Below are 12761 nucleotides of genomic sequence, written 5' to 3' on the forward strand. Positions count from 1 at the left end.
CTCCTCCTCTCTCTCTCTCTCTCTCTCTCTCTCTTCTTCTCTCTCTCTCTCTCTCTCTCTCTCTCTCTCTCTCTCTCTCTCTCTCTCTCTCCTCCATGGCTACCAAGAGCTGATCAGCCCATAGCAATAGTTAGCTGATCATGGACTGAAAGCTTTCACACCATGAACCAAAATAAACCTTTCCTCCTTTAAATTTTTTCTTTCAGGTGTTTTGTTCACTGTTAGGAAAGCTGACTAACACACCACAACCCACAGGCTGGGTTCTCCAGAGCTTTTCCAGATGGAGGATCTGCTGACTCTGGCATGCAAAACCAGAAAGCTGCCTGCAAGAAAGCTGGATTGGAATGGTTGCTGCCATCTCCTTACATCACTACTCCCTACCTCACCACAGGAAATCACGGGCCACACTCTTTTTGAGAGCTATAGGAGAATGGGTCAGATGGGAGAGCGGATAGAAAGGGACATGGCCAAGGCAGCATCTGTACTGAAGATGGATAGCACAGATAAATGGGAAGTCAGCAGAGGGTCTTCAGAGCCCAAGCCTCCTCTCCCTTTGCCTTTCTTCGTCCTCTGTCTTTCTGTCTCTGGCCTGATAAAAACCCATCTTCAAGAAATGATCTGAAATTAACTGCCTCACTGGAAACTAAAGTCTAAGAGTAGCACATGTATTTTCTGTATCCTTTTAAAGATATTTAAGAATCAGTGAGCAGTCAGATGTGAGGGTGCACTCCTGTAATCCCAGCAACTCAAGGAGGCTGAGACAAGAGGACACAAGTCCAAGGCCAGCCAAAGATCCTGTCTCAAAAATTTTAAAACTGGGCTGGGACTGTAGCTCAGTGGCAGAGTGCTCGCCTAGCATGTATGAGCACCACATAGTTGTCCATCTACAACTACAAAAACAAATTTCAAAACTAAGTAAAAATTTTAAAAGGACTGGGGATTCAGCTCAGTGGTGGACCACTTGCCTAGCATGGATGAGGCCTGTGTTCCATTCCTAGCACCACACACACACACTCATACACAAACATACACAAACACAACCAGTGAGCCAGTGAGGGAGGTAGATTTGGGTTTGTTCAGGATTATTTCCCCTAATACCTGGCTCCTTAAAATTTGTAGAGTAGGAGGGAGGGAAGGGGAGGGGGCATGGGGCATGGGGCAGGAAAGATGGTGGAATGAGATGAACATCATTACCCTAGGTACATATATGACTGCACATGTAACGCTACATCATGTACAACCAGAGAAATGAAAAGTTGTACTCCATTTGTGTACAACAAATCGGAATGCATTCTGCTACCATGTATAACTAATTAACACAAATTTTTAAAATGGAAAAAAAATTGTAGAATAAATAAATTTTGGAGGTTAACAAGTCCTTCTCAGAATTCCATAATTACATCAATCTATTGGGCCAGCCTGTGGACCAATGGGCCACAAGGACAGAGCTTTTGAGCAAAGGTACTTCAGGTGCTAAAAGATTTAAGGCCTGCATGGATCCTAAGCAGAAAAAATGTCTAAAGCTAACACTAAACACTGTGTTACTATATGTCCCACAGGTGTCCTTGCCGGTCCTAGCAGTGACTTATAAGCTTTACCTCCAACTCAGGTTCCAGAACAATAATATGCTGGCTCTAGCACTGGAAGGTAAGCTTCCCACCTTGCTGGGCTGCTGTGCAATTGGTCTGGATTAAGCCTTCCCTGTTCTGTGGACTGAATTATGTTTCCCTCAAAAGTCATACATTGATGTCCTAACCGCTAATGTGACGATTTTTGGAGTAAAGAAGAAATTAAAATTCAATGGAATTACAAGGGTAAGACCCTAATCTGATAGGATTGGTGTCCTTATAAAAGGATACACCAGAAGGTTTTATCATTCTAGATCTCTCTATGCCATGTGAGGACACGGTGAGAAGGTGTCAGAACATGAGGCAGGTAGAAAGCTGAGAAGCAGAAACCGAATAACTCAATACTTTGGTCTGGAACTTTCTACCTCCAGCACAGTCAGGAAATAAATTCTGTTATTTAAACCACCCAAGCTGTAGTATTTAGTCATTTCAACCCAAGTGTACTAAGACACCTGCCTCCTCTCTGATGCTTTAAGATTTACAATCAAGAGAGATTCAAATGGGTAGATATACCGTCTAAGCCCACTCTCACTCAAGCCAAATATCCTTTACTGCACATCAGCGAACACACTTTACCCGCACATCATTGGTCTTTTGCCATGTCTCAATGAGACAAAAAATCCAATGAGGCCCTGGTGATACCAGAGAATCTTCTTTTTTTGATCGGAGTTGGTCCCAGGCTCTCACTATAAAGGAGGTTATCTTGAGGATCTCCATGAACCAGATTATGTTACTTTTGAGTGGGAGGACAATATTTTAGCACCTTTTAACAAGTGAGCAGGTTAGCAAGGGAATTGGATAAAAAGATATATTTAATAGGGAGAAAGAAGGTTTAAGAGCCCTGGGGAAGGTGGGGAGCTTAGGGACCAGGGCCGGTCTCTATAATGTGAAACAGAAATCAGCAAATAAATTCGCTGACTAGATAGATAGTTTTCCCCACATCTCCCCAGAAATAGAAAACTAAAGTACTTGATGCTGGTACAGCATTAACTTTAGCAAAGGTTAATAAATAATTTTAAAGTATTTAAGATAAAATGTTCAATGATTAACTGATTATCTTTCAAATTAAGGAACAGGGCTCCAGGGGTCAGGGACCTGATCAGATAAGTTACACAAGCCAGAGGTGAGGTCAGAGTGGGAAGCACTAGATTGGAGAAGCTGTAACTGGAAGAAGCCCTGTTAGAATTGTCTGGGAAGATGAGGTGAGGGGTAGGGGAACAACGAACGTCCAGGCCTAGGTGGCTACAGACTCAGTTGATTGACAATTCTGTTTATCGGAGTCATGCCCTGGAGTGGTCTTGGTGCAAGACATTAATCACAAATTCTTGCCCTTTCCAAACAAGAATACAACAAACTGTTAGGAGAGGAAGTAGAAAAGAGACCACTGTCAACAAGGGTTTTTCTTTGAAACTGCTTATTATCAGATATATTGCCTAATCCTGCCTCATTAAAATGTTGGGCCTCTGGAAATATTTAAAGGAGTACCACCCTCTGTTATATTCTGTAAAATTACAAAATGATTCTGTCCTTCCTGGTGACTAAGCTTTCATTGCCTTATGTGGTTCCAGGAAAGTAGGCCCCTAAATCACTCAGCACAGACTCGACTTCTTTAGAACCCATTGAAAATTGCTGGTGTTTCCGCAGCATTCATATAACCATATTTACAAATATGGTTTTATATAAACAAAGCATTCCAATAAATTTCCTTTTCAAAAGTCACAAAAGCACTGTGACTTTTTGAGACCCAAGCAAGTTAAAGATGATAACACTGGTAATCTATAAGGGGACAGAAATTTGCAGAAGCCATTACTAAAGAATGGGAAATCCTTTTTTTTTTTTTGGAAGAAGGGTCATGTACTTGTGAGTTGTTAAAGCAGAAATGAAATGCCGGTTAAATGACAGCAATGGCGAGGTGCTAAGAAATTCAGTAAGATCCTGTCTCTAAATAAAATACAAAATAGGGCTGGGGACGGGGCTCAGTGGTCTAGTGTTCCAGAATTCAATGATAAAGAGAAATTTCTCTTTCTTTCTTTTTTTTTCTTTCTTTCTTTTCTTTTTTTTTTTTTAGGCACCATTATGCATCTCACAATGTTGGGGGTTTGAAATTCAATGAAATATAGTAGGTGATAAAACTATTTTTAAAAAGTGACAGAATGACTAACNTTTTTTTTTTTTTTTTTTTTTTTTTTTTTTTTTTTTTTTTTTTTTTTTTTTTTGGTACTGGGGATTGAACCCACGGATGCTTAACCACTGAGCTACATCCCCAGCCCTTTTTATTTTTTGACACAGGGTCTCACTAAGTTGCGTAGTGTCTAGTCAAATTGCTGAGACTAGCCTTGAACTTTTGATCCTCCTGCTTCAGCCTCCTGAGTTGCTGAGATTACAGGTGTGAGCAACTTCACCCATCTTAAGAGAAAATTTTCAAATCAGCCAGGGGAAAAAGACATATTACACACAAAGGAACAAAGATACAGATTCATTGGAAGCTATGCAAGCAGACAGTGGAGCAACATCTTTAAAGTAGTACAAGAAAAAGCTGTCAATAATAATAGTATTGGAGCTGGGATATAGCTCAGTTGGTTGAGTGCTTGCCTTACATGCATAAGGCCCTAGGTTCAATCTCCAGCACTGCCAAAATAATAATAATAATAATAATAATAATAGTATTATACAGGGAAAATGAGGACAAAATAGGCATTCTCAGACTTCCAATGCATGAGGGAATTTATCAACAGCAGATAAGCAGTACAAGAAAATTTAAAAGAAGACCTTCAGCAGAAGGAAGACGATATCAGAAAAATATATAATTCTATACAAAGAGTCAAGAGAATAATTATAAAATATATTTTTCTTATCTTAAATTTCTCTTTAAAAGATAATTGGCTGATTCAAACAAAAATAATAAGCAGGGCGCTGTGTTTGTAGCTCAGTGGTAGAGTGCTTGCGTATCATGTAAGGCGCTGGGTTCATCATCAGCACCACTTAAAAGTAAATAAATAAAATAAAGTGTAAAAAGTACAATAACATTATTTTTAAAATACAAAAATAGCAAGGAGGCTCAATGGCAAAACACCTATAATCCCAACAATTTGGGAAGCTGAGACAAGAGTATCACAAGTTCAAGTCTAGCCTCGGCAACTTAGGGAAGACTGCAAACTAGAAAGACTAAATAAAATAAAATAAAAAGACTGAGGATGTAGTTCAGGATAAAATACCCCTATGTTCAATCCCCAGTACAATAAATAAATAAATAAATAAAACAAAAATAACAAAGTATTGTGTAGTTTACAACACACACAAAAAAAGTAAAACATTTAACTACAGTAGCAAAAAAAATTTTTTTTTTAATCAGGAGAGGAGTTATACTGTTATTTATTCCTAATATTAATTGGTACAATGTTATTTAATAGTAGATAGTGATAACTTGGGGATGTTTACTGTAAGCTTTCTAGTAATACTTCATAAAAACAAAATAGAGAATGGTAGTGGTCAAAAAAAAAGAGAGAAAAGGATAAAACCATTTAAGAAATGCTCAATTAGGGGCTGGGTTTGTGGCTCAGTGGTAGAGCTCTTGCCTAGCATATGTGAGGCACTGAGTTTGACTCTCAGTACTACAAATAAATAAATAAAATAAAGGTCCATCAATAACTAAAAAAATATTTTTAAAAAAGAAATTCTCAATTAGTCAAAAAGAAGGCAGAAAATGAGAAAGGAGAAACAGAAGGGACAAATAGAAACAAAATAGCAACATAGGATTCAAACTATAAGTGTGTGTGTGTGTGTGTGTATGTATACATTCCCTTTTTGGGGGGATACAAAGGATTGAACCCAGTGGGTGTTTAACCACTGAGCTACATCCCCAACCCCTTTTATTTTTTATTTCGAGATAGGGTCTTGCTATATTGCTAAGGCTTCAGCTAAATTGCTGAAGATGGCTTTCTTTGAACTTGTGATCCTCCTTGCCACTGGGATTATAGGTGTGTACCACCGTGCCAGCTGTAGAATCATATTAAATGGAGAAGTCTAAACTAACCAATGTAGAGGTCAATAGGATAAAAATAAAACAGAAATTAATGAATTTCTTCTACAAAAAACACTTTAAAGACACAGAAAGATTAAAGGAAAAGGATAGAAAAAGATATACTGTAAAACATTAATCAAAAGAAAGTTGGGGGCTGGGGATGCAGCTCAGTGGTGGAGTATTTGTCTATAATGCACAAGGCCCTGGGTTTGATTTTCAACGTTGAAAAAAAAAATGGTAGCATGGCTATATAAATAATCAGACAATTAGATTTCAAGGCAAGGAATATTTCCATGGATTAAAAAAAGAATTCTTAATAATAAATAGATCAATTCATTAAGATGACACGACAATCCAAAATGCATGAAACAAAAACAAAAATCAAGAAATAGACAAATTCACAATGGGATTTTTTTTCAACAACCCTTCCCAATCATTGATAGATCAAGTAGAAAGAAAACCATCAAGGATTTAAATACTTGAATATTACTTTAAAACAATCTGATCTAATTGATAATCATTCCCCCATTAACAGCAGAATACATATTTTTTTTTCAAATGCCTTTAGAAAGTATATAAGATATCCCAGGAATAAAATCCTCTGGGCTCAGATAAATCAGAAGTGAAACTTTTCCAACCTCAGTTTTCCACACCTACTTCTTGGGATGGAGTGCCTTCTAGTGGAAATCCAGTTTGCTGCCTCTTCCCTAGATGTCCCTGCAAACAGGCTGGGTGGTAACTCCCTTCCAGATCACCATCTTCTCTCAAAACTTTCATGTCAATGCTGGAGATGTAATTTGGTGGTAGAGAGCCTACTTAGCCTATATGATGTCCTGAGTTTAATCCCCAGCACAAAACAACAACAAAATCTCAATGCCCCCCCCACATTGATGAGGATCAGTAGACTCAGCTTCTTATAGTAACCTAAGAATTCACATGGTAACCAATGAAGAGCTCCATTAGAGCTCTAGAATACAGCAAATTTTTGAGAGCTGATGAGTCAAGTGGTGAGACCTTGTTAAAATGAAGATTCTGATCCAGTAGTTCTGTGTACAAGTAGATCAAGATTCTGAATTTTAAACAAGTTTCCAGGTAATATGGCGGCTCCTAGTCCAGTCTGCTTATCAGTGGCAACATGCTGCTGGTGGCTGACAGCAGCAGTCCCAGGTATGCTAGGAGTAACAAGGAAGCCATAGGGTCATTGTTTAAACAAACAATCCAGAGCTTATAAATCACTGTTGTTGCCTCCTTAAGTCTATATACTTATACCAAAAACATATTTTGCTGGAATGTTACTTAAAATATTTTTTAAAAACATTGTTACTTAAAACATTTTAAATTGTTGAAACTTGTTGCACCTTAAAAGACTAAGGGGTGATGTCTTTTTCTTTGAAGGCAGATTTAAAAGCAGTCAAAAATCCTTTCAAACGAATGTGATTATATATATATGGAGGTGGGTTCATGCATATGGCTTATAAATCAACCCTGAAGATAATTCCCAAACAAGAGTTCAAAAAGTATTTGGGGCAGTTTATTGTAGAGAGTGTAATGCTGAATTGGAAACAATGCAAGTTAAGATGCTTAAGATCCACTGTGCTCATTTTTAAGGAGTTGGTTTCCTTATCATTTTCTCACCTACTATTTTATTTAGGTAAAACTTGAATATGGCTTAATAAGTTCTAGGCACTGTTGCTTTACAAATATTTACTTATTTGATCTTCATAATAAGCCTGCTTCCCCCACTCCCAGATTACAAATAAGAAAACTGAGGCATTGAGATATGTTACTTGCCCAAGGTTGACCAGCTAGTAAATGGATGAGTCAGGATTCAAATCCTAGGCAGTGTACTTCCAGGTGCCAAAGACTTCATTACTAACCTATGCTACCCTTTAATGTGAGTTAGGAGTAGCCTAAAGGAAGGGTGTCAGCTACTACACCTCAGTGTCTATCAGAAAAAAAGGATAAAGAAAGTCAAAGTTAGCTGGTTTGGGTTGCATACGCTGGTACTCCCAGTGACTTCAGAGGTTGAGTTAGGAGGAGCACATTTGAGGCCAGCCTCAGTGGGACCCTGTATCAAAATTAAAAACGGAGATGTAGCTCAGTGATAGAATGCTCTGGGTTTGCTTCCCAGTACCAAAAAAGAAAGAAAGAAAGAAAGACTTGGACTCAAGACTGGAAATCTGCAGAAAGTAATAAATCCAACCAAAATGGAAACAGCTGGAGCTAGAATGTGTGTACAGAGAGCTCTTACACAGCCTGCCTCTTTCGTGGATCTCAGACCTAAAGGAGAGGTTAGGCCTCAAGCTGGAAGTGGGGGAAAATGGGGACCACATTCCCAAAATCGGAAATCACAAAATGGTTTCAAAAACTAAAGGCCAAAAGGAGAAGGGGTGCTGGCTGCTGCTTAGAGAGGCTCCCAGGGCAGCAGAGTCTTGGTGATGTCTTCCCAGGCCAGGGCCTCAGGGTCTCTAGCTCTCAGTTTTTGCAGCCCAGAAACTTCATTGTATCAGTGTACCCAGAGATAAGCAGCCTCGAGGAAAATGAATCATACCAACTAGACTCTTAAGAGACTAAACCAAAATATCACAGTAAGGAGAACAAGTGCCAGCAGATCAGAAGCTAATGCAGAGCAATGTTCTTCACTGCAGAAAAGTCTAATGAACAGTCAAATCATCATCAAGTCTATTTCATGGGCCTGAAATCAGAGTAAGGGGAATTGACAGAGTGACCTCAAAAGACAGTGTTATGAAATTTTGGCAGCTGGATGCACCCATGGCCAGGATGACTATATACCTGCCAAAAAGGCTAATAGTTGGAAATGCAGGAGAGGACCCTTCCCTCCTGTATTCTTCCTACAACCAGGTCAACCTTCAACCCTTTCAGTTCAGCTTTCTCCAGCATTCTTGACCTCAGATGTGAATGGTTCGTGGGGTACCTCACATGGTGGACATTTATGGGGTTTGTTTTCTTGGTTGTTTTTACTCATAGAGAGTGAATACTCCTGACTTTCTCCCAAAGTTCTGGAATCAGCTCATAACCCATTGCACAGAAGTACCCACAGAGAGTAATGAGGGGCTGGGAGCAGGTCCATTAAGGAGAAAGCCAGATCTTTCTTTGCTTCCCCCATACCACACCCATGCCTTATTCCAGCTCATAGAATAAAAAAGTTCAGTGTAGTTATTTGTTGAAGGATATAAGGAATAGAGTGGTCACATTCCCGTTGAATAGTTCTGTTTTGTTTTGGTTTAGTTTTTTGGTCAGTGATGTTGATTTTCTAAATATATAATTCTTATATCAGACATCTAAACCCTGGCAAATTCTCAGGCTCACCTTTCCTCATTCTGAGTGTTCAAGCTCAGAACACTCTTGTTGTCTGAGCTGTCCTGTTGTGATTTTAAACTTACCAAATCTAGGGAATTGGGAGCTAGGAGACCCAGGGAAATGACAGCAGGCTGCAGTCCTGGCTTTTTGCATCTTTCAGTAAATCTGTGCTGATGGATTATGGGTAAAAGGGGTGCACTATCATTACAATGTCCATTTCTCCCAGGAATGCTCCCTGACTGCTTTGCTGCCACCAACAACACCCACCCCTCTGGGAAGAGCTGGAAAGGCTTATTCCTCACTCAGGCCTCTCTCATTTCCCTCCTTGACAACAACCCAGCTGCCACTAACAGCCTGAAAGCCAAATCCAAAACTCACTTCTGTTTTACCTAATGCCAAATGACAGACCTGAATTTGTTGAGTTGGATTTTTTAAGTACACATAAAGTAAACCAACAAATACAATTTGCTTTAAACCTGAGGTAGAGTGGGGATGGTGGGTTCAAGAGAAAACACTCTGTCACCTATGAGTCTATGGAGATGAGGTTAACAGATCTCTCATTAGCACCCCTCTCAGTGACTATAAGAACCAGCTCTCCAGCAGGTCATATTTTTCCTTGTCACAGGATCTGAATGAAAAATGATTGTCAAATTTATTCTAATCCTTAATGCTTGCACGTTGTTCCTATAGTCTATATCCCCAAAGTGTTGACGTTTTAGCAAGTGTGAAGTTTTTTTGAAGGACCCAATATATGACTCCACCATTGCCAGGGACCAAATGAGGAAGAAAAAAAAAGGTACCATACGGAATCATCCAAAACAAGGCAATCACATACTAGGAAAGATGAAGGTGGCTAGTTTATAGCAGATGAAGAATTTAAAAGAAAGAAATGTCCCAGGAGAGCCATACAACTTTCTGTATACACACGATAGTCCGTTATATAATACCAGCCCGGGCCTCATTCGTGGCAGAATATGATTTAAACACAGAGAACTTGGTAAATCCAAAAAGACGCCCCTTGCCGTGCCATTGTTCCCACAATGCCGTGACTCGGATTCGAACCGAGGTTGCTGCGGCCACAACGCAGAGTACTAACCACTATACGATCACGGCGAGCTACCAGGACGCCACACTGCACGGGTGACTGAGTGTGGCTCTTCTTGTCTAGAAGGCCGCTGTCCTGGCTTTCGTAAGCTTCCTGGTTTAAACTATCTCTCCCAACCACCAGACCTTCACACTGACCCCGAAGAGAGGTACGAGCACCATGAACTTCCCACCCGGAAATCTGCTTGACTGTCTGTACCGATAGCAAATGACAGGACATGAAAAAGCTTTGCAAACTAAAGGATTTTTATGACGCCACGTCTCTGTTAATGTGAAACCCCAGGTCACCCGAACAGGGGCCCGGGGTCCCTCTCACGCTCACCGTACCCCGACTGTCACGCTTTCTGAAGGAACTCTTAAATTTTACGAATAGGAATTATGATCCACCCTCACAACTTCCTTGGAAATGGGAGAAAGGGACCCCAAGCGCAGCCCACACGGTGGCGTGGTCGGGGTACCTGGCCTTTGGCCCAACAGAGAGCAGAGGAAACTAGCGCGTTTGCGTGCAGTCACGTAGGGGAGAGGCGGGAACAAGCAATGACAAATTCCTGACGTGCAAAAAGGTGGAGCTTTCAACAGAGAAGTGTTAGGAAAAAGAAGCCCTTCTTTGGGTCCTCGGTAGCTCGCTGTGATCGTATAGTGGTTAGTACTCTGCGTTGTGGCCGCAGCAACCTCGGTTCGAATCCGAGTCATGGCATTGTGGGGGACAGTGGCTCGGCAGTAGGGTTTTGTCTCATCGCCCTCTTCCATTTTTACCCTGAGTTCTGGAAAAAATGTATTCCAATTCCCTTGTGACAGTTGAGAACGACGTTTACACCAGCTCTGGCTAAATTGGTCTGCTGCAGGGCATAGGCTTTCGATTATTACGCGCTTACGCTCAATTTTGGAGGCAGCCCAGAGAACTCGCCAGGCTACAAAGTGTAATAGGCATCTGTGCAAATTTCCCTAATACAGGAATGAGCTCCACGGGATTGGAAGAAAAGGCTCCTCAAGGGAAGTAACCTTTGAGGCAGCTCTTAAAAGTAGAATGGAAATTCGTCAAGCAGCCAGGATAATTTAATGTGCAAAGGCTAGAACGAAGTCTTGAAAAGGCAGTATCATAATTCCTCTCATAAGTGTTCTCCCTATGTCTTCTTTATGAAGTCCCCACCCCCACAATGCCCCCAGGCCCTGGTCTGACTGTAGAAGCTTCTCAAGCACCTGTTGAGTGAATGAGTGCAAATAATTAAAGAGTGGGAAACGACACCGAGGGCCAAGTGATGAGCTGGAAAAGCAGATGAATTTACTGCAGTCTCGAGGATGAGGGTGGTGAAAGGATTCAATCCGTGTTCAGCAAGATCCTTCTGCTGGGACGAATGACACTTGAGAGGCGGGTGGTCACTATGAATTCACTTGTCAGGAAATCACTAGCACATTCCATTTAGCAAACAGCCACTGCTCACTGTATAGCGACTCAGTTTAGGCTCCGTTAGGGCGCAAGCACTGATGGACAAGAATAAAAACCAGACTCGATCCCTGCTGCCACCTAGGAACACAGCGTAGGGTGGGTGCCCCGCGCGCCGGAAGCCTTGAGGAGGGAGGAGTCAGAGCCCAGGGACTGTAGGAGCGGCTGGGCTCGGGAGAACTGAGAGGGTGAGGTGGGTTCGTTGAGTTCAGCCTACGCAGCCAACACAGTTCTGGGGGCGTCCACACCCTCCACAAAGGCTGTGTCAGATCACTGCTGCGGGAATCAAGCAGCGAGGAGCACCCAGGAAGAATGGCCCCCTACAGGCAGGCGAATCCCAATAGAGTTTCCAAGTCACAGGAGACTGACCTCTCACAAGGACGGTCTGAGCTCTGGTCAGCCCAGTCCCTGGATGCACAGGCGGTCTCCTTCCATTCCCCACCCCACTCACAAGTAGCCCACCACCAGAAGCTCATCATCATATTTTCTGGCCAAAGAACCAAAATCTCACACAGAACCTGAGCAACTGGAGACACAGCGGTGCGCCTGCGCATTCTGATACAGCGTCAGGCTGGAGCCCCGCCCCATAGGTGGGTCTCTTAGTGACGCGCGGACTGGGAAGGCCTATGACTGCTGAAGAGAACAATCAGACAGCCAGCCTTTCAGGTCCCCGGTAGCTCGCCGTGATCGTATAGTGGTTAGTACTCTGCGTTGTGGCCGCAGCAACCTCGGTTCGAATCCGAGTCACGGCATTGTGGGAACAATGGCACGGCAAGGGGCTCGCTTTATTTTGCTTGTATAAGACATTTTATACACCGTAAATCACTTCCTTGAAAAGAAACTGCTGTATTTCTACCTTTGAAACTCGAGCTACTTCGTAGACCTCCTGTTTTCCGAGTACGGCTTTAAAATCACGCTCCAGAAAATTCGTGTCCGAATTACTCGATACTGACAAAACAGCACCCCCATGACCTTGTGATCCCTGCCCCCCTTCAAGCATTTTTAAAACTTGGTTCATTCATTTTTGAATAGAGAATACATATATATACAAGCCTAGTGAGAAGTAAAGCTCCTCATACTTGTGGTCACCCACCAATTATTGCCAGTTTTCAGTATCTTTCCATGACAGTCCTTGTGTAAATAATTATGTATTTATGTTTGTGTAAATACTTTCCTCTTTGTTTATTGCAAAGGAATCTCCTTCCATCTTGGGTCTTGTCTTTTTCCTTCCCAGGCCTGGACT

General features: G+C 41.6%; 1 long non-coding RNA gene and 2 other non-coding genes across 3 annotated transcripts; 1 reads left to right on the forward strand and 2 right to left on the reverse strand.

Moving 5' to 3' along the window:
• Positions 1–10011: 10011 nt before the first annotated feature.
• Trnah-gug lies at positions 10012–10083 on the reverse strand. Its single transcript has one exon. It is a non-coding gene; the product is annotated as a tRNA-His (tRNA).
• A 1251-nt stretch (positions 10084–11334) lies between these two features.
• Positions 11335–12056, reverse strand: LOC125613354. Its single transcript, XR_007343895.1, has 2 exons — positions 11888–12056; positions 11335–11556 (listed from the first exon to the last, which is right to left on the reverse strand). It is a non-coding gene; the product is annotated as an uncharacterized LOC125613354 (long non-coding RNA).
• Positions 12057–12198: 142 nt separating this feature from the next.
• Trnah-gug lies at positions 12199–12270 on the forward strand. Its single transcript has one exon. It is a non-coding gene; the product is annotated as a tRNA-His (tRNA).
• Positions 12271–12761: the final 491 nt, after the last annotated feature.

Source organism: Marmota marmota, unplaced genomic scaffold, assembly GCF_001458135.2.
Source record: "Marmota marmota marmota unplaced genomic scaffold, marMar, whole genome shotgun sequence".
In the NCBI taxonomy this organism is placed as follows: Eukaryota; Metazoa; Chordata; class Mammalia; order Rodentia; family Sciuridae; genus Marmota; species Marmota marmota.